We start from the raw sequence: 23,033 nt of genomic DNA on the forward strand, positions 1-23,033 counted from the left end.
CATGATGACAGAGGTTTCTCAGTCGTGCACAGAAAGATGGACGTCATACGGCGTGGTGTCAGAGTCACTATAGCACCAAATGAGGCTGCCTCGGAGCACGGCCGGCCGCGGTGGTCTACCGGTTCTAGGCGCGCAGTCCGGAACCGCGCGACTGCTACGGTCGCAGGTTCGAATCCTGCCTCGGGCATGGATGTGTGTGATGTCCTTAGGTTAGTTAGGTTTAAGTAGTTCTAAGTTCTAGGGGACTAATGACCACAAAGTCCCATAGTGCTCAGAGCCATTTGAACCATTTTGAACCTCGGAGCACGACGCAGTTGAAGGAATGACAAGAGACAGTGTAAAGACACAAGGGAATTGTAGACATTAGCTGGCTGTGGCTATTGATTTTTATTAATGAGCCTAATTAAAAATTTGTGTGGGACCAGGATTCGAGCCCAGGTCTCTTGCTTACTAGACAGTTATGCTAACCAGTACGCCATCTGGACATAGTCACCGCACCCACACGAGCTCCCCAATCACTCCTCCCGTCAGATCCAAATTCTCAACTTATACCACTCATTAGCCTAATTACTCGCGGCATCTTGCTGAGTGTTCGAGCTTGGTGTGCAGCTGCACTGAAGGGATCATTGGCCGTCATCACCTTAATTATATATGTAGTGTTTGTTCTTTTTGGCAAATCTGAGAACAGATGTGCTAGGGTAGTCCGTGCGGTTGTGGTGACCACTATGTTTGGATGGCGTAGTGGTCGACGCAATAGCCTAGTGTAAGCATGAGACCTGGCTTCGAATCCCAGACTGGCACAAATTTTCAACTTGTTCCATTAATATAAATCAATTCCCAGAGGCAGTTAATGTCTTTTATTCCTCTATGTCTTGATTCATAATGGCTGCAGGATAACAATCAGGTAATGATCGCCAACGATCCCTTCAGTTCAGATGCACACAGGGCTTAAACTGTTACGGGAATTGGCGAGATGACGCGAGTAACGAGGCTAATGAGCACGGATACTGCGTTGGTACTGTGTGGTATAAGCTGAGAATTTAGGTCTGACGGAAGGCGTGCCAGGGTAGTCCATGTCGTTGTGGTGACCACTGTGTCCACATGGCTTAATGATCAGCGCAAGTGCCTAGTAAGCAGGAGACCTGGTTTCGAAAGCCACTCCAGCACAAATGTTCAGTTTGCCCACTGGCAGCTAATGTCTTTAATTCCCTTGTGTCTCGATTCATAGTGGATGTAGGATCAAAATGGTGTCTGTTCTTTCGGACACGTCGGAAACAATAGAAACCATATATGCGAGGGTTGTCCAGAAAGTAAGTTCCAATCGGTCGCTAAAGTGAAAATCAGAACCATTTTATTTGCAAGAGTTAGCTACACTTCTCTACATAGTCGCCGCTCCGACTTAGATATTTGTCGGAGCGTTATACCAAATTTCCAACACCATCATCATAGAAGGCAGCCGCCTGTGCTCTCCCATAACTCTCTACGCTGGTGCATAGCGCGTAGCCTGCGACCAACTACTGTCTTCGTATTCAGCGTTTCATGTGAACAGAGATGATACTCAGGACGAGCCAATTAGTGATGTATCGTGGGTGATCAAACACTTCCCATCGAAAAAACTGCAGGAGCGTCTTCACTACCCCTGCAGAGTGCGGCTGAGAATTGCCATGAAGAAGGAAGTGCGTGGCAGTTGTGTTAGGTGGGCTGCGTTCATTAAGGCGAAGCCTCTCAGCGGGCCCTCCTACTTGGCGGGAGACATCGTTGTTCTAGGCACTTTTTCTCGCTCACAGTGCGCTCACAACTGGAAAGAGCGTCTTGATGCTATCGACGGTCATACTAGAGGCACTACCCGACACATCTGTGCAAAGCTTCATCGGGTTTTCACTGTGGTGTCCATTTCGCGACCGTTCGGAACTTACTTTCTGGACAACCCTCGTATAAAGACAGTGTATCAATCAGTGAGCAGTTAAGGCGCACTGTGGTGGGTTTTTTCATTACAGCATTTGTATAACTATACACGGGGAACGTTCTGAACCATAGGCTATGCTGCTCGAAGGAGAGGAGGTGGTCGATCACAGTCAGTTACAGCAGCAGATGATTGCTACATCGTGCAGCTCGCAAGAAGAGACCGACGTCAGACAGTGGGTGCTGTTGCAACCTTATTTAACAGGCCTGCAAGACACGCAGTGTCACTCTCTACGGCGGGACGGTGACTGCATAGATGTGGTCTCTCTGTCCGACGACCAGTACGTTGTATTCTGTGGACATGGCGGCACCGTTTGCGATGGTGCCGAGAGGATACTGATGGGAGCAACGAGGAGACGCCCGTACTCCGGGACGCAGTTAAGCTGGCGGCGACTTTTATCTTTCTGTACCCGATATCTATCTTTACCCTAGTTATACATGCTTGTACAGTCTTGTATTTGTCCTTTAGCTATTCCGCTTAACCATCTTTCACTTTCTTAAGCTTGCTTCATTTGCTGGGTTTTTATATTTTCTCGCTTCGTAAATTAAATTCAGTATTGCATACGTTATTCAAGTATTTCTGTTAGACTACGTCTTTTGAACTATTTGATCCTTATGATGCTCTCACTATCACATCTCTCAATGCTACCCATTCGTCTCCTACTATGTTCCCTTCACCTGTTTCAGTCAAACGTTGCTTAATGCTTCCTCTAAAAACTCTCAATTATCTCTTTAGATTTATCCAGGTCTAATTTCTTTAATTTTTTTATCTTTTTGTAATGTCTTCAATTTTAGTTTATATTTCATAACCAATAAATTACGGTCAGAGTCCATATCTACCCCACGTCTTACAGTTTGAAATGTGGCTTCGAAATATCTGCCTTACCATTATATAATTTGAAACCTTATAGTGTCTCCAGGTCTTTTCTTACGTGTATAGCCTTCTTACATGATTTTTAAACCGGGTGTCAGGAATGATTAAATTATGCTCTGGGCAAAATTCTCTTTCATTCCTTTCAACCAGTCCATGTTCTCCTACCATTTTTCCTTCTTTTTCGTTTTCTACTAACGAATTCCGTTCCCCCATCACAATTAAATTTTCCTCTTCCCTAGTTACCTGAATAATTTCTTTTATCTGATCATAATTCTGTCAATATCTTTACCATTTTCCAAAATAAGGGCTGATGCCAACCTACTGAATGCACCAACGGGTGGCTCTGGCCTACTGGGCCATAGTATTGGCCGTTTCCTTTCTGCCTCAGGGGTTTCCTACCCTGGCACCTTTACAATGTCAGAACTGTGGGCTTTCCTGGATCCCTGCGCGCCCCACTGCCAAGAAGGCGCTGTGTTAAAAATTGAATCCAACGACTGCCGCCATCTTGAACAAATAATTGATCCCTCTCTATGTCGGGAATTATTGTTATAAGGTTTCTCTCCTCTCTGAAATTACTTTAATGTTTTAATTTGCCCCGGCCGGTGTGGCCGTGCGGTTCTAGGCGCTTCAGTCTGGAACCGCGTGACCGCTACGGTTGCAGGTTCGAATCGTCCCTCGGGCATGGATGTGTGTGATGTCCTTAGGTTAGTTAGGTTTAAGTAGTTCTAAGTTCTAGGGGACTGATGACCATAGATGTTAAGTCCCATAGTGCTCAGAGCCATTTGAACTATTTTTTTTAATTTGCAGTAGAATTTTTATGTACTTAGAAATAAAATTTATAGACAAATTGTTGGCACAGTAGCGTTTCATTCAACATAAAAAGTTGCAGAATCTGTGACCTGATTTAGTATTTACTGATTACGTCTCTGCTCATGTTTTTTTATCAATCTTGCGCTGCTGCCCACCGCTCGTCATGGCACGACGCATTCTTGAGAGGTGGTACATCATTCGAAACATTCATAGAAAGGCCATGGTAGCACAGGTAAGCATCACTATCATCAAGAAAGCGTAACTATATACCTGAAAACTTGGAAAAAAATAATGTCTATAACTATTTCTGCTTTGTGTTATGTCAGACGTTGTCACCATACTCAGTCCACTGAATGGCGCCATCAGTCAGTGGATTTGTATGTGAAATTATGCTTTCTTTACAAACTCAGTAAATAGTGCATCACTGAGAGCTTAGATTCTCAGAAAGTAAGTTGGTATTCTCGCTAGATTAGTTTCAAAAAATATGTATCAAGCATCAGATGAATGCTCAATTAGGTTTTCATTTACACTGTGCTGTTAAGAACCCTACGAAAATCACTGCTACACGCAACAGCACCTACTGCCACCAGTTTGTCTTACCCTGAGTCTCGATTCAGGAACTTTCAAGGTAATAGTACAGACAGTAGCCATTAACTTCGACTAAAGCCCAGTGTCACACTCGCAGATTAATGCACGTGGTCTGGAACTGCGCACCTGTTGTGAGACAGCAACAAAGCCGCGGAGAAGGTATAGGTCTGCTGGCACTCTATGTGCATACCTACTCTTTCTGAGAGTGAATTTAGGAGTGTACGAGTTTGTGGACAGCGCCTTGCTCTCAGGAGCGGCTGAACTCGTAGGGAACAGTGCTACAAAAAGCAGTTCCCCTGTTGTCCGGGCGACAGGGCCGCTCGGCCGCGCGCCGCATTCTGCTCGCTGTTTTGGGAGACTTTTTCCTCCCAGCGGCGCCTGGCGCACCTTGCAAATCACGATACATGATTGTCCTCTCGGTCGAGAGCATCCGAGGCATTTATTAGAGAGCCGAGAAGCAAGATACGGAGAGTCTGAACAAGGAGCAGGGACTGCTGAGTTTCTCTACCGAAAAAGCGGCGCGCTGACTCAAGGTCTCTAACAGAATTCCGTGGCTCCGGATTCCCCGATAACAGTCCGCGCTGCGCTCACGTATAACATTCCTTACGATCTATTTCCTTCAGAATGCACGATTTATCACTTCAGACGTGTTTGCCTGAGGGCAAAAAGTTAACTATTCCGAACTGTGTGAGGCAGAATGTAATAAGTCCATAAACGTCTAACACAGAGTGGCGCAAAACAGATGTTAGAAACTATTTGTCTATTGTGGTCTAATCGTGCACCATAAACGAGTCTCCCTGTCATATTGTTGTATTATAGCTCTGAAAATTCTGTAGGTAACTCAACAACGTCTCATTTCACTTTTCATAACGTATGCATGAACAATGGAAAGGCCTGTTTACCGTAAAGACATTTTACACAAATTCTGGGTGTATTGTTATGGTGAGACGCGCATTCAACAGCACGTTTTGTCCGACAATGGCACCATCTGAAACGACCATTTCTCTGTGAGATTACAATGTTAAAAGGAAGTCCAGTTGTGATGACAAAGCGGCCGGTGTGGCCGTGCGGTTCTAGGCGCTACAGTCTGGCACCGCGTGACCGCTACGGTCGCAGGTTCGAATCCTGCCTCGGGCATGGATGTGTGTGATGTCCTTAGGTTAGTTAGGTTTAAGTAGTTCTAAGTTTTAGGGGACTGATGACCACAGATGTTAAGTCCCATAGTGCTCAGAGCCATTTTGTGATGACAAAATCTGAGCATCCTCTGATATGAATTTTGTGTAATGCTTTCCCTGTGTCTTTCGAGATTGGTGAAACGTTTTGAAAAGACGGATCCCTACATGACTCAAAGAAGAGCTCCTCAGAACGACCAGCCTCAGCTGAAACCCTGGAGAGTGTGGAACGAGAGCGAACCCTGTTCAACGAGGAGCCCACTGCAGCAAAAAGACTTTGAGCACAGGAACTCAGGATGTCACGCCTGTCTCTCCTGAGGATCACGAAAGAGAAACTTAACCTTCATCCTTACAAAACTCAACCGCGCCATCCTTTAGAGGACAGTGATGTGGAAAAAAAAAATCAAATGGCTCTGAGCACTATGGGACTTAACTGCTGAGGTCATCAGTCCCCTAGAACTTAGAACTACTTAAACCTAAGTAACCTAAGGACATCACACACATCCATGCCCAGAGGCAGGATTCGAACCTGCGACCGTAGCGGTCGCGCGGTTCCAGACTGTAGCGCCTAGAACCGCTCGGCCACCTCGGCCGGCGATGAGGAACAGCGATATTCTTTTGTAAATCAGATGACTGAGGGCTTTGAAAATGGAACGGTCGTTAAGGATCAGATTTAGTTATGAGGCACACTTCCGTCTCCGTGGGGACGTGACATCAACAAACATGATTGGCTGCACTGGGGTACTGTGAATCCACACGGTCAAGCCGCTGGACATTGTGTGGAATGCACCTCTTATAGTAACAATCGTAACCGATATTAATATTTCTTTTGGGACAGAGTCTTCGAAGATGCACTGAAACATTCCAGTACCTTCGTACTGCCATTTCTAGAAAGATCCGTGCAGACGAAAATGATGATCTTCAGTGATCCATCACGCAATTCAATTCCAGGCTTTCCACATTCGTTGCTGCAGACGGAAAGCGTTTTGAAAACCATATCTACTAAATTTTAGGTTGTCTACTGTAGCGTAAATGTGATAGCAAGGATCTATCACCCCACATTATGTCGTAGTAGACAAAAACTTTGTAACACCTGTTTTGTGCCACCCTGTACCAGACCGTCGTACAGCAGAAACCAAATTCCTAAAGAGATAATTTTTTTTTATATGCCCTTGAATGATACTGTGATGTGGTGTAACTCAAAAATCTGTCCGCATAGCACTCACTGTAGGGACATCCACTGAAACGCTAGACGTGTGCAATGGCCTAAGCTGGTAATTACCAATAACAGCTTACTGCGTTCCCCTTCCAACCAGACAATCTATTTTTTATTTAATGGGTACCATGAAAGACACATAGTGGTTGAAAAAGTAATTGTTTTCCAAAATTAAACGGAGCCCTCTGCAAATCCTCTTTGCCTGAAACAAGCTCTTTGAATGACACGAAAATAAAAAATCTTGCAGGAACTACAGATTATTATAAATTATAATTTTTTCGGATGTTAGCTAGCAAAAATGTCACTTCGCCAAATGATACCTCTGAACTGTTCTTTATTCTGAAGATAGATAATATTATTACAGGCATTTCAAGAACGGTTTTACAGTATCTGGGAAGCCCGAACGATATGATCACCACTGCAACGTACTTATTAGAATACCTTGATGAAGAGGAGGTACATGATGCGGTATATAAGAGGCATTGAGGATACAGGGAAATGATAGGGCGATTGGATGTGCAGAAAACATAGAAACTTCGTATTTAAGCTAGTTTGGTATAGAGAATTCGAGGTGGACTATTTCAGCTGACAAACTTTCAGTGTCTAAGATGACTTGGACCCTATGAACCAAGGTATGAAATAACTCTTAACTAAATCTCAAAGCCTGAAACTCTAGTACACCTCGAAGATAGAACGAGTATAGTGAAAGATAGATTAACGCGCATTGCGGTATCGACCAACTGTGAACTGGATGGTTGTTGAAAATAGAGAGGTGGCATTGTAGACTATTGACTTGCTGAATTACGCAGGTAACATTTCCAACATAGCAGCTCACCATCTAAGATGAGGGTTCTTGTAGAGCCTGTAAAGGATGTCCTTGGTTTGCGTAAGGCAGGCGTCAACAGTACCCAGTGCAGCTGTGGCATGTCATACGAGGGCTATTCCGAAAGTAAGGTCCGATAGGTCGCGAAATGGAAACCACGGTAAAAATCAAAAATGTTTTATTTGCAACAGTTAGATACACCTTGCAGCTACTTATCTCCATAGTCGCCGACCCGACTTAGACGTGTATCGTAGCGTTGTACCAACTTTCCCATACCCTCGCTATAGAAGGCAGCCGCCAGTGCTCTCCGCCAATTCTCTACGCTGGCCTACGGCTCGTTGTCTTGTGCCGAAATGTTGTCTTCATAACCAGCGGTTCATGTGACCAGAGCTGAAACTCAGAGGGAGACAATTACGGGCTGTATTGTGGGTACTCTCACATTTCCATTTGAAAACGATGCAGGAGCATCTTCATTGCCCCTGCAGAATGCGGCTGAGAATTGTCTTGAAGACGAAACAGCACGACAGTTATGTAATGTTAGCTGCATAGCTTCAGGGGAAATTTCTCACCAGGCCCCCGTACTTGGCGGCAGACACTATTTTCTAGACATCTTTACGCACTCACTGCGAGCTCAGAAATGAGAAGAGCGACGTGATGCTAACTGGGGTTATACTAGAGACACTACCCAACACATCTGTGCAAAGCTTTATCGGATTTTCATAGTCGTTTCCATTTCGTGACCGATCGGACCTTACTTTCGGAATAGCCCTCGTACATTGGTCGGACCATCAGGACCGTGGCTGACCAGTGTACTGGGCATAAGTATCACTCACTCTAACAAGATCCGAACAAACCTACAACTGCAGACGTTTCTATGGCACCAAACATCCTATGGAACATAACAACACGAAGATTCTGTCTTGCACTTCCAGCTCTTGCGATCGTGTTATTAAGGAAATAATTGAGATTAAATTTGCAAGTGACCTTATAAATAAAGATGGCGGTTTTTCCTTGAACTCAGGTAACTCCCTGATGAAAGAACAGAGGGACAGAGTTAATACTACCTTACCAATCAGTAATTAATATTGACAATCGATAATTTCTGACGTTAGTCATGTTTGCTTGTGTGGCGCCGCTAGTGTCTTCGGTGTGTGCGAGTGAGTGTGACAGAGATTACAATTAATGTTTTCATATTGATACTGTAATTAATTTGTATTAATTAAAATATCGTCTTGTGTAGGACACAATAGGGTCTGTACAGAAATGTATTCGGACACACCTATGTATGCGGAATTGACTACTTGAAGTGACAAGAGGCGGATCTGCCAGTATAAAAGGAGGCGGGGAGTATCGCGTTGTCAGCGATACAATGGAACGGTTAGAAGAGCTCAGCGACTTGGAACGTGGCCTACCCATTGGATGGCACCTGAGTAACAAAGCCATCAGGGACATTTCATGTTTTCTAAAGCTGCCCAAGTCGACTGTTGTTGGCGTGATTGTGAAGTGGAAACGCGAAGAAACAACCAAAGATAAACCAAGACAAGCAGATACCATGTATTGACGGACAGGGGACGTCGAACACTGGGGACGGTGGTTGCAAAAAATTGCACGAATAAATTGTAAGTTCCAAAGTGCCACCAGCAGCCCAGCTAGCTCAGTTACTGTGTACAGGAAGTTCAAAATAATAAATGTAACATCTTGCGCATACTTAGGAAAAGAAATCTGCTACTGTATAGCTACAACATTGATGGCAAATTGCTGGAAACAGTATCTGCCGTAAAATATCTAGGAGTAACATCCGGAGCGACGTTAAGTGGAACGACCATATGAAACAAATAGTGGGAAAAACAGAAGTCAGATTCATAGAAAGAATCTTGAGTAAATGTAACTCATCCACGAAGAAAGTGGATTATAAGGCGCTTGTTCGACCCATTCTTGAGTACTGTTCATCTGTCTGGGATCCCTACCAGGTAGGACGGATAAAAGAGAGAGAGAAGATCCAACGACGAGCTGCACGTTTCGCCACGGGATCGATTAGTCGGCACGAGAGCGTTACGGAGATGCTCAACAAAGTCCATTGGTAGACGTTACAAGAGAGGCATTGTGCATCACGGAGAGATTTACTATTGAAATTTCGAGAGAGCACCTTCCTGGAAGAGTCTGACAACATATTACGTCCCCCTCCATACGTCTCGCGTAATGACCATGAGAAGAAAATTCGAGAAATTGGAGTCATTATAGAGGCTTGCCGACAGTCATTCTTTCTACGCGCTATTCGCGAGTGGAACAGGGTTGAAGGGTTTAGTTAGTGGTACACAACGTACTCTCTGCCGCACACCATTAGATGGCTTGTGGAGTATGATGTCGGTGTAGATGAAGTGAAATGGTCGAGTAACTCCTCATAAGGCACACACTTTTGTAGTCATTGCTAAGGGACGATTGAAGTGGTGTAAATAGCGACGCAACTAGCCAGTGGATGACTGAAAAGGAATGTGTTGGAGTGATGAATAACGCTATATGCCGTGGCAGTCCGGTGGAATTGTTGAATCTGGCGAATGGCTGCAGAACGTTAACCTCCATCGTGTGCAGTGGCAACAGTGAAGTACGGTGGAAGTGGTGTTACGGCATGGGTGTGTTTTTTGTGACTAGTATGTGGTCCCCTTATTGCGCCTAAGAGAACGCTAAGTGCCGAACGATATGAACACATGTATGGCGTGCAGTAGAGGAAAAGTTCAATGCACACTATCATAAAGCAGCGTCATTCAGGCAGAATGCCGACATGAAACCAAATGAATGCCTTTGACATGAGTTAGAACGTTGACTTTGCTCCAGACCCCTACGTCCAACATCAGTTTCGGCTCTTGGGGAAGTACGGGCTGTCAATCCTCCATAGATATTGATACACTTTACTGAAAGTTTCCCAGCAGATTTCAAACCGTTATGAAAGAGAGGCGTAGGCACTCCCCATATTAATGTCGACTGATATGTATCTGGACACTTTTGATCATGTAGCTCATTTCAGGTACCTATTTGTAAAAGCAAAACGTTTGCAACCATGCTTCTCAGTAACTTCGTATTTCATACTTGTTGAAATTAGGTCACAGAAGCCATTTTCCACGGAACCTGTTGCCTGCCTTTGAATAAACGATGCGGTGTGTGTGATACCAGCTTCAGACAACGCGTCAAACAAACAGACGAAAAGTTGAAAGTGGATTGATACGTTTATTTACTTCGAGTAAATTTTGGGTATCAAACCAGAAAAACATTAGAAATAACCTGTTGTCGCTGTTACTTTAAATATGTGACGTGACGGTTTACTATTAACCGACTTAATTTTAGATTATCAGACCAAATAGCTTCCCGTCTGCAGCCGTTAAGCAGTTATCATTCTAGAACTGGTAATCGACCCTTAGGGGTAGGAGGTGGTGATGCGTGGAGGAAGATGGATCTAGAATTGCATTACAACACTTGGAGTATCCATTCAACTAATTCTCGTTATGCAAGAGGTCACTATAATTAATAATTGAAACATAATTCCTGAAATGTGGACGCCAATCCTTTACGTTCATCATGGATTTCTTTCGATTTGTAATTGCTTAGTGATTTCAGCGTCATTTGCGATATTGTCATTTATGACAAGGGAAACACTTGGAGTCAACAAAGACCTGATAATTCGGAATTAATTAACGAGCAATAATGGTCCTGCAAACAATATTCGTCTGAAACAACAAACCATATCATGATCTTTTATGCCTTGTTTAAACATTAAGCGTGTGTGGACGATAGTTTTACATGCATTCACTTTTTTAAACTAAACAGTTCAATCACAGACAGTATCTGTTTCATGAAATATGATTTACAGAGTTACTCTTTTAGTAAATTTCGTATTTCTTGACTCGTCTAAAATAGCTACATAGTCTTCCAGGAATTCGGAATTCAGTTTCTCGAGGTCTATGCTCAACATACTGAGGAACGGCTGTTTTTCCTCAGTATGTTGAGCATAGACCTCGAGAAACTGAATTCCGAATACGCATGCAGAGCAGTAGTCCAGTGTGAGGGTATTGAAGTCTGATGATGAGCTTTTAACTCGAAATATATAGTTCTAGGAATACAGCTACGGGGGGTTGTTCAATAAATTTTTCATACCCATTACAGTATATAGGAAAACATTCTTTTCTCATTACAAGTGACGAAATCCGGGTTCATCACTTTGAACTTCTACGAATGGGGAATATACACTCTTAGACAGCCCTTGTGTGAGCTCATAGAACGTGACTAGGCGATGTAGAAAAGTAGTTAATGTGACGGAAATGTTGATTGACGTTGTCTCCAAATTCCTAAATATAAATATTTTATGAGCAAAAATTGTGGTGTATTATTTATTGAACTGCTTTCTAACAGATGCAGTTGTATCCATGTGATGCAATGCCCTTGTTGTCTTCGTTTTATTTATGCTCCCTATCGGTTGAGAGCATTTACTTTTTGGGCTGAATAACACGTGAGAGAAGAATGAACGTGGTTTACAGAAGAGCCAGTGCTGCAAGTCCTACAGGAGGCAACGCCCTGTTCGTGACAAGAGGCGGTCTGTCTTCCAAAGGCTGTGCACCTAGGCAGGTCAGTGAGAGAAATCTGGCACTGATTATACCTGGGAATAATAAACTCTTCAAGTCCTATGGAAACATCTAATGAGGCGGATCTCATTTTATTTCACGCAGCTTTCAGTGCCTGTGACAACGATAGGGGACAAAATACTTGTTGGAAAGTTTTATTGTTTATTGTTTATGCGTACGCCTTAAAGCACAGTTGAGAACTGTCACACAATGCTCTCTGATTTCCCTAGTCACTTATTGTCACAGATAATTCACATTACAAGTTTCTCTTTAATGTATCAGAAAGAAGAAGAATATGGTATAATTTATTCCAGTTGACATGCAGCACATTACAGAGTGGGTGTACGATAAGACTGAATAGGGATGGGGAAGAAAATGGGCAGTGCCCTTTTCAAAATTGGAGAGGCGTTCAGTAATTAATGTAGCACTTTTTACTCTCGCCAGTTTCGGTCGAGAAAATGCAGATTTTTTTGTGGGTCATCGTGGAATATTCGCGCTTCAACCTCTATGGTTTCCCGAAGTTCCGATATGTGGTGCCGGAATACGTAGACTTCATAATGTAAAGGAGGTGCGTTCCAGGCAGATAGCGGTCATTGAGTTTCTTTTGGCGAAAAGCTAGACCATCGCAGATATTCATAGCCGTTTGGAGAATGTCTACGAAGACCTGACAGTAAACAAGAGAGCGGGGTGTCATTGGGCGAGGTGTTTGTCATCATTGCAACAAGGTCGCGCGAACCTGTCCAGTCTTCCGCGTGTCGGCCGGCCGCACACGGCTGTTACTCCTGCACTGTTGGAACGTGTGGACACTCTCATCCGAGGTGATCGATGGATCACTGTCAAACACGTCACAGCTCAAATTCTCCTTCTCCATGACAACACAACGCCTCACACAAGTTTGTGCACCCAAGAGGAACCCACAAAACTTCATTGCACTGTTCGTCCACATCCACCCCACAGCCCGGATCTCGCGCCTTTCCACTTCCATCTGATTGGTCCAATGAAGCAGGCACTCGCAGGAAGCAGTATGTGGATGATGGGAAGACAGCAAGATGCTGGCTGCGTTGTCGACCTGTAGAGTCGTACCATGCAGGCATACAGGCCCTGCCAGTAAGGCGGCCTGACACCGTCGCATTGGACGGAAATTGTTCTGAAAAGTAGGGTTTTGTAGCTAAAAGAGTGGGGGAATAATATGACGTATTAACTCCTCCCGAACAGGTCACGAAGGCCCAACGGTACCGACCCTCCGCCGTGTCATCCTCAGACCAAGGGAGTCATTGGATGCGGATATGGAGGGGCATGTGGTCAGCACACCGATCTCCCGGCCGTATGTCAGTTTCCGGGATCGGAGCCGCTACTTCTCAATCAGGTAGCTACTCAGTTTGCATCACAAGGGCTGACTGCACCCCGCTTGCCAACAGCGCTCGGCAGACCGGATGGTCACCCATTCAAGTGCTAGCCCAGCCCGACAGCGCTTAACTTCGGTGATCTGACGGGATCCGGTGTTACCACTGCGGCAAGGCCGTTGGCAATATGGTGTATTGGAATCCTGAAAAAACCATCCTCCTTTCAGAGAAAAAAAATGTGTTGCATTACTTATTGAACGCCCTCGTAACAATCACCTTAAGGGATTTAAGAATATCACGGAAACCGTAAATAAATGTCCAGGTGGGGTTTATACACCTACATTTACATACATATTCCGCAAGGCACTATACAGCGCATGGTGGAGAGTACACCGTGCCAATAAAAATCTACTTTCTTTCCCGTTACATTCGCCTTTTCCCCCTGTACGAGCCCTAATCTCTTTTATCATATCGTCATGATGCCATGCTTCATACACGATGATGACAGCATAAATGTTTCACTGTCTTCTTCGGATTCACGCTTTTGATTTACGCTACAGTGTTCCGCGACAACTACGGCGGCACCCTTCCTCCAAGGATTCCCATTTACATAACTCAGCATTGCTGTTACACTTTCGTGTGCTATACCTACCTGTTACGATCCTAGCATTACGTCTCTGAGTTCGTTCGATGTCTTTCTTCATGCCTACTTGAAGAAGGTTCCAAGTATTCGAACAATATTCCTGAATTGTTCGCCTTATACGTGATTTTTCGTTACGCATGTTCTGCATTTTCCCAGAAACCTTCCAATAAATGTAAGACTTCCATTTTCTTACCCTAATTCTGAATTGTCGTCATCGTCTCATCTGGTAACGCTACGTAGTATTACTCCTAATACTTGTACGATATGATATGATCAACACGTGCTCCAGTAATCTAGTAATCCGATATAATCGTGTTCTTTCTCTTTGTTATAAGAATTTATTTATTTAATCGTATGGCTAGGGCCCCCCGTCGGGCAGGTCGTTCGCCGGGTGCCGGTCTTTCAATTTGACGCCACTTCGGTGATCCGCTGTCGATGTGGATGAGAGGATGATGATGGGGACAGCACAACACCCAGTCCCTGGGCGGAGAAAATTCCCCAACCCAGCCGGGAATCGAACCCGGGCCCTGAGGATTGACAATCCGTCACGCTGGCCATTCAGCTACAGGGGGTGGACCTTATAAGAATCATCTTACATTAATCCACATTTCGAAAGAATTACTTTTAATTACACCTATTGTAAATGTTGTCCAAAATTTTCTGCAATTCTTTACAATCGTTCAATAAGGATACTTTCCTGTAATCAACAGCATAGCCAGTCAACAACAGCCTTATAGTGGTGCTGGTTCTATTTGATAAACCGTGTCCGCAGCTCGTGGTCTCACAGTCGCGTTCTCGCTTCCCGAGAATGGAGTATCGGGTTCGATTCCCGGCGGGGTCAGGCATTTTCTCCTGCCTCGAGGTGACTGGGTGTTTGTGTTGTCCTCATCATTTCATCGTCATTCATGAAAGTGGCGAGACTGGACTGAGCAAAGGTTGGGAATTTGTATGGGTGCTGATAACCGCGCAGTTGAGCGCCCCACAAACCAAACATCATCATCATGATAAATCGTTACCTGTGTTGCTTGGCTTGAGGCACGCTTGAATTAAATCACAGTCCTACCGAAACCGCATCGAGTGCCTGAGGTACTGTGTCTACCCTCTGCAATGCACCTCGAAGTGGTTTGCAAAGTATAGTCGTAGATGTACAGTAATTAAAAGTATCCGGACATCCCTACTTAATTCGTAATTGATCACCAGACGTCACGAGAGGCAGACCAGCCAGTAAAGAGGCGAGAAACATTGTGTTGTCAGCAGAGTAGCAGTAACAGCAGAATGGGTCGTTCAGGAGAGGTCGGTGCCTTCCAACGTGGAGTAGGCACTGGTTGTCACCTGAGTAACAAGTCCATCGGGGGCATTTCAACCCTACTAAAGCTGCCCAAATTCACTATTGGCACTGTGATTGTGAAGTGCAAACGCGAAGGAACAATCACGGTTAAAGCAAGACCAGATAGTTCTTTTGTACTAACGGACACGAACCGTGGATCATTGAGGAGGGTAGTTATAAAAAGTCGCCTGAAATCACCAGAAGTAACTTACAGAGTCCTGTCACCAACCCAGCTGTCACAGTGACTGTGTATCAATGGTACGCGACACTTGAGGTAGTGTAAAGAGCAACGCCACTGGCCAGCGGATGACTGAAAAGGAGTTATTTGAAGTGATGAATCACATTATACCCTGTGGCAATCCGATGGAACGATTGTGTTTTCCGAAAGTCTGGAGAACGTTACCTGCCAGCACGTATAGTGCCAACAGTGAAGTATGGAGGATGTGGTGTTAAGTTACGGGGGTCACTTTCTTGGCTGGGTGTTTGGTCCCCTTATTGTGCCTAAAAACACGCTTAAGGTTGTGAACACGTGTTACAGCACTGTGTACTGTCTACATAGAGGAACACGCCCTGTCATAAAGCATGACCTGTGAGGCAACGGTCTGCGGACTATAGCAGTTGACTGAGCTACCCAAAGTCGTTCTCTGTTCCCAATAAAACACCTTTGGGACGAGTCAGAGCGTCGATCTCACTCTCGCGAGTGGTTGGCGCAGTGCGCTCGCATTCGGGAGGACGACGGTTCAAATCCGCGTCCAGCCATCCTGATTTAGGTTTTCCGTAAATTCCTTTAATCTCTTCAAGCAAATGCCGAGATGGTTCCTTTGAAAGGGCACGGCCGACTTCCTTCCCCATTCTTCCTTCTTCCCTAATCTGATGGGACCGGTGACTCGCTGTTTGGTGCCTCCCCAAATACCACCAACAACCAACTCGATCTCACACTAGAAGGCAGTGTCCAACATTACTACCTGTACTGTTTTCGGCTTTTAGGAATAATGGGCAGCCATTCCTCCACAGACATGCAGACATCTCATTGAAAGTGTCCCCAGCGGACTTCAAGCCGTCATAAAGGAAAACAAAGGTTGAAAAGAAATTCAAATGGCTCTGAGCACTATGGGACAACTTCTGAGGTCATCAGTCCCCTAGAAACTTAGAACTACTTAAACCTAACGAACCTAAGGGCATCACACACATCCATGCCCGTGGCAGGATTCGAACCTGCGACCGCAGCGGTCGCACTGTTCCAGACTGTAGCGCCTAGAACCGCCCGGCCACCCCGGCCAGCGAAGACAGAGGAAGTAGGTTACAGTAAACCTGTTCGCCCACTGCTTGAATACTGCTCATCGGTGTGGGATCCGTACAAGATAGGGTTGATAGAATAGATAGAGAAGATCCAACGGAGAGCAGCGCGCTTCGTTACAGGATAATTTAGTAATCGCGAAAGCGTTACGGAGATGATAGATAAACTCCAGTGGAAGACTCTGCAAGAGAGACGCTCAGTAGCTCGGTACGGGCTTTTGTTGAAGTTTCGAGAACATACCTTCACCGAGGTGTCAAGCGGTATATTACTTCCTCCTACGTATATCTCGCGAAGAGACCGTGAGGATAAATTCAGAGAGATTAGCGCCCACACAGAGGCATACCGACAATCGTTCTTTCCACGAACAATAGAAGGGAGAACTCACAGAGGCACTCAAGGTACCCTCCGCCACACAGGTGGCTTGCGGAGTATGGATGTAGATGTAGAAAGGCGAAGGGTGGACATTTCCAATATTAATGTTTACTAACATGTGCCCTGATTCTTTTGATTATATACTGTAGACATTAGGGTGTGCCCGGCCGAAGTGGCCGAGCGGTTCTCGGCGCTATAGTCTGGAACCGCGCGACCGCTACGGTCGCAGGTTCGAATCCTGCCTCGGGCATGGATGTGTGTGATGTCCATAGGTTAGTTAGGTTTAAGTAGTTCTAAGTTCTAGGGGACTAATGACCTCAGAAGAAGTCCCGTAGTGCTCAGAGCCATTTGAACCATTTTTGAACCTTAGGGTGTATGATTAATTCCCTCGGTGTTTCGGACGTTGATGTCAAATTTTGCAAGTCGGAACCGCTGGTTCTGTTTCAAGCAGTTGAAGCATTCTCCTCTCCGTCCTGGTCCACCCACCAAGAAGAATCTGAAAAAACTCGCGGCCGTACTGGGCACCGGATCTCCCACGCGGCTGCCATACATACTAACCGCTCAACCGCACGTGCGGACTGACCGCAGTAGCTGGCCACAATTTGTAGTCGGTGGGTCCTTAGTTTTGAGAGTGACCTCGTAAATGTCGTTGGTGGTGATGAGTTGCAGTGAGCACAGTAGCCGGACGTACGGGCCGGCGCCCGCCGCAGGAGGGAGCTGACCGCGCATCGTGGGCGTGCCGCAGGTAGCTGCACTGCCCCGTGGTGGGTGCCCCAACGTGAAATATGCGCCATTGTTTCCGGGTGGCCGCGACCTCCAGACGTAATACGCCCCTCACACAGACTAGACGGCCACTCTTACCTTCGTGTTCGCTTGTCACTCCGGTACGTTTGCCCGTGGAGTGTATCCAATTTGCCTGTGACGTACATGAGACAGACTCGTATGGTAATGCCGGCTGGTAGTCTTTGAGGAGATGGTCAAACGCCAGTTTGGAAAGCACATCTACATTTTCGCGGGTCGACATCTTCCTAAGCCGTGTGCCTGTGTTGTATCTTACAGGGATCTGGTCTGTGTTTTTTACTAGTATTTTGAAACAGAACAACACAAAACTTTAAGAAATACTGAAGTATTCCTTTACCAAATAATTGGTTTATTGTGACGTCTGTGTGACAAAATTTTAAATACTGTGATGTTCATAACGGAGTGAAAATTGGTTTTTACCTCACGCACTGAATTATGTGTAATTTTAATTTTATTTATTTTTAAAACTGTAAATGTTCGTTTATTCAAAATCGTATATTTCCGAAAGTTCTTCACCGATTGCTATGAAATTTTGACTTAAAGTTGCATTTGAATACCGGCATGTCTTTATGTACGTACTGTGGAACCATATGGTTTATATATACAGCATATGGCGTTTTTATGTATGTATTGTGGGGCCATATGGTGTATATGGCGCCTCAGTACATATATAAAAACACGCGTATGTTCAAATGCAGTGTTATATAAAATGTTCAAATGGCTCTGAGCACTATGGGACTCAACAGCTGTGGTCATAAGTCCCCTAGAACTTAGAACTACTTAAACCTAACTAACCTAAGGACATCACACACATCCATGCCCGAGGCAGGATTCGAACCTGCGACCGTAGCAGTCGCGCGGTTCCTGACTGAGCGCCTAGAACCGCTAGACCACCGCGGCCGGCAGTGTTATATATACAATAAATAAAAAAAGTACAAACACACACACACACACACACACACACACACACACACACACACACACACACACACACATATATATATATATATATATATATATATATATATATATATATATATATATATATTCCTGGAAATGGAAAAAAGAACACATTGACACCGGTGTGTCAGACCCATCATACTTGCTCCGGACACTGCGAGAGGGCTGTACAAGCAATGATCACACGCACGGCACAGCGGACACACCAGGAACCGCGGTGTGGGCCGTCGAATGGCGCTAGCTGCGCAGCATTTGTGCACCGCCGCCGTCAGTGTCAGCCAGTTTGCCGTGGCATACGGAGCTCCATCGCAGTCTTTAACACTGGTAGCATGCCGCGACAGCGTGGACGTGAACCGTATGTGCAGTTGACGGACTTTGAGCCAGGGCGTATAGTGGGCATGCGGGAGGCCGGGTGGACGTACCGCCGAATTGCTCAACACGTGGGGCGTGAGGTCTCCACAGTACATCGATGTTGTCGCCAGTGGTCGGCGGAAGGTGCACGTGCCCGTCGTCCTGGGACCGGACCGCAGCGACGCACGGATGCACGCCAAGACCGTAGGATCCTACGCAGTGCCGTAGGGGACCGCACCGCCACTTCCCAGCAAATTAGGGACACTGTTGCTCCTGGGGTATCGGCGAGGACCATTCGCAACCGTCTCCATGAAGCTGGGCTACGGTCCCGCACACCGTTAGGCCGTCTTCCGCTCACGCCCCAACATCGTGCAGCCCGCCTCCAGTGGTGTCGCGACAGGCGTGAATGGAGGGACGAATGGAGACGTGTCGTCTTCAGCGATGAGAGTCGCTTCTGCCTTGGTGCCAATGATGGTCGTATGCGTGTTTGGCGCCGTGCAGGTGAGCGCCACAATCAGGACTGCATACGACCGAGGCACACAGGGCCAACACCCGGCATCATGGTGTCGGGAGCGATCTCCTACACTGGCCGTACACCACTGGTGATCGTCGAGGGGACACTGAATATTGCACGGTACATCCAAACCGTCATCGAACCCATCGTTCTACCATTCCTAGACCGGCAAGGGAACTTGCTGTTCCAACAGGACAATGCACGTCCGCATGTATCCCGTGCCACCCAACGTGCTCTAGAAGGTGTAAGTCAACTACCCTGGCCAGCAAGATCTCCGGATCTGTCCCCCATTGAGCATGTTTGGGACTGGATGAAGCGTCGTCTCACGCGGTCTGCACGTCCAGCACGAACGCTGGTCCAACTGAGGCGCCAGGTGGAAATGGCATGGCAAGCCGTTCCACAGGACTACATCCAGCATCTCTACGATCGTCTCCATGGGAGAATAGCAGCCTGCATTGCTGCGAAAGGTGGATATACACTGTACTAGTGCCGACATTGTGCATGCTCTGTTGCCTGTGTCTATGTGCCTGTGGTTCTGTCAGTGTGATCATGTGATGTATCTGACCCCAGGAATGTGTCAATAAAGTTTCCCCTTCCTGGGACAATGAATTCACGGTGTTCTTATTTCAATTTCCAGGAATATATATATATATATATATATATATATATATATATATATATATATATATATATATATATGTGTGTGTGTGTGTGTGTGTCTGTCTGTGTGTAGTGAAATGTTGTTAGCAAACAGGAAGGAAAGTGGTGCTTATGGCTTATCGGACTGTGTTTAGTATACTACAATTTACGTCTGCAATGTAACTTCTTACTTTTTGCCATTTTGCGATGCAAAATCGTTGGACTACGCCTGAAACAGTTACAAAAACAAGTTTACAATACGAAGGAGCGCGAAAAACTCAAGTAATTTGAAGTAAGCTATTTGGATCGAGAGAAATATATATCGAAATATATTCCTTCTCGCAGTACAATCGATTTCATCTTCAAGGATATCACACAAGCGAGTTTCAATGGAAATATCGGACTCAAAATTAAATGGCGAGACATTTCAGGCAAGGTTTTATGTTTGACTGTAGTGGGGTAGCTGGGCATTTAAAGAAAACGCGCCGCACCTGCTTTAAAAAGGTTTTTAAACACGAAAATTGTGAAGTAAAATTCATAAAGCACATATTCTTAGAATTACGAAGAATCAGAGAATTTTTATTAAATAAAAAACAGAATTTCCTTAAGTCTAATCTGCTAGGGTTCCTCCTCCCGCAATTTCACTCTGGGGGATTGCAAAGCAAATCCATACTTTAGGGTCTCACTCTATGTATGCTACTGAAGAAAAAATTTCTTAGGAATCGATCTCAGCTCACCGTTCAACGGCGATACACCGTGAGAAACATGGCAGCATTAAAAGTATGTCAGTGAGGTGAGAAACGATTGGTATGACGGTCACTCGAAAAGAAATGCACAAGAGTTTTTTCAAAAGTCCAATTTTTATTCTACATTTTTGTTATACACTGAGGTCACATAAACATTCTTCCCGGTTATATTCAAATTTAATTCACTGTCGTAGCACTCCTTCAAGTAGACTGATACGTTTGATGTTCGTCTGAAGCAACGTGGTGTTACAGACTTCCTGTGTTGTGAGAACGAGACGGTGACAAAACATTCACGAGAGATTGAAGAAGGTGTACAGGAATGACGCTAATGATGGTAGAACAGTTAGTCGTTGGGTAGGCAGATTATCTGGTGACAGTGGGCACACCAATACTCGGGACCTCCATCGCAGCGGCACGGAAAACACACTGCACAGACAATGTGCAGTATATTCACAACATGATTTTCGCTCACAAGCGCGTAACATTTTATGAACTGTCAGCGCAAGTGGGAGTATGACAACCGACTGTGTGCAGAATATTGAGACAGTTAAAGTTGAAAAAAATTTGCATCAGATGGTTTCCGAGAATATTGACGGATGCCAACAGAAAAATATGGAAGACAGCGAACTTTAGGAATAGTACGAGAATTCTGGGGATGATAACTTTGTAAGAATCGTGTGATAAGAGATAAAATCAGATGGCATCACTTCGAACCGGAACGGCAACCGGTGGGAGGGCATCATGAAAACTCGCCGAAGAAGACGAAATTCAAAACTGCTCCTTCAATAGGAAAAGTGACGTCTATTGTATTTTTTGATGCAGAGGGGCAGTTGCTTGTGGATTTCATGCCACACGGAACAACTACCACTTCTGACGCGTCTCTGGCAATGCTTCAGAACTATCCTGCTATAATGTGTCGCGTTCGGCAACATCGACAAAAACACCGTATTTTGCTGTTGCATGGTAATTCCCGGCCATGTGATAGTGAGAAAACCACCACCGAGATCACAAAGCCTGGGTGGATAACACTGAAACATCCATCCTACAGCCCTCATTTGGCACCGTCTGGTTACCATCTCTTCGGTATGCTTCACGGAACGAGAGTTGAAGATGATAACTACCTTGAGAAGGCTGCTAAGCAGTGTCTCAGACGTGCTAGCCTTGACTAGTACCGTGCAGGTTTAGTGTCTTGCTTAGTTCCACGGTGGCGTACAGCAGTTGAAAGGGATGGAGGTTATTAAAAACCAACATTTTGTCTCTAACTACGGTATCGACACAGTGTAAAAATATCAAAGGTCTATGAACTAAACTAGATTAAAAAAATAAAAAAAATAAAACACTGTGCATTTCTTTTGGAGTGATTTTCATATTACCCACAATAGAGTGACAGAGGCGCCTAATTTTTTCGCTTCAAATAACTTTTTGACTAATGAAAGACATTTGTAATCCCTTTGTACTTGGACAAATTGTGACGATGGGAACAGAAGCAAAGAGGAGCGTGATTCCACAAATTCTTTAATTTCAGAGAACAGGCATCATTTTTTTAAAAATGGAATTATGGTGTTTTACTCATTTTTCTAATCTATGTCGCCTGTTACGGTCAAAATTCATTTTCTTAGCAGTCATTTGAGCTTATAGCCCCTTCTCTTCCGATGTTTTCCCCGAGTAACCAGTTCCCTTATTAGCTGTAAGGTATTTTCTGTATTGCGAACCTGCGTTCCATATAAAGAGTGAACCGATAAAATTTCGGAGGTAGTTCAGGCATGTTTTTCTAAGTATTTAGGTATTTCCGGTGGCTTCTTAGAAAATAATTGAATTTATTTTGATTTCTGATCCACATTTATCTTTGTACTTGTATAATGGAAACGTCTGCACCGTACTGGAAGTGTCGATTGTACGCGCCGCGTGTTTTGTTTGGAAACCAACTTGTTCGCCCGCATCTCGTGGTCGTGCGGTAGCGTTCTCGCTTCCCACGCCCGGGTTCC

General features: G+C 45.1%; 1 protein-coding gene and 1 pseudogene across 1 annotated transcript in view; both read right to left on the bottom strand.

The window, feature by feature from the left end:
• The window catches only part of LOC126260961 (laminin subunit gamma-1), a 1,198,090-nt gene that overhangs the window by 477,031 nt on the left and 698,026 nt on the right, over positions 1-23,033 (bottom strand). The window lies entirely within an intron of this gene.
• Positions 13,465-13,582, bottom strand: LOC126261070 (5S ribosomal RNA; annotated as a pseudogene).

Source organism: Schistocerca nitens, chromosome 5 (assembly GCF_023898315.1).
Source record: "Schistocerca nitens isolate TAMUIC-IGC-003100 chromosome 5, iqSchNite1.1, whole genome shotgun sequence".
Lineage (NCBI taxonomy): Eukaryota > Metazoa > Arthropoda > Insecta > Orthoptera > Acrididae > Schistocerca > Schistocerca nitens.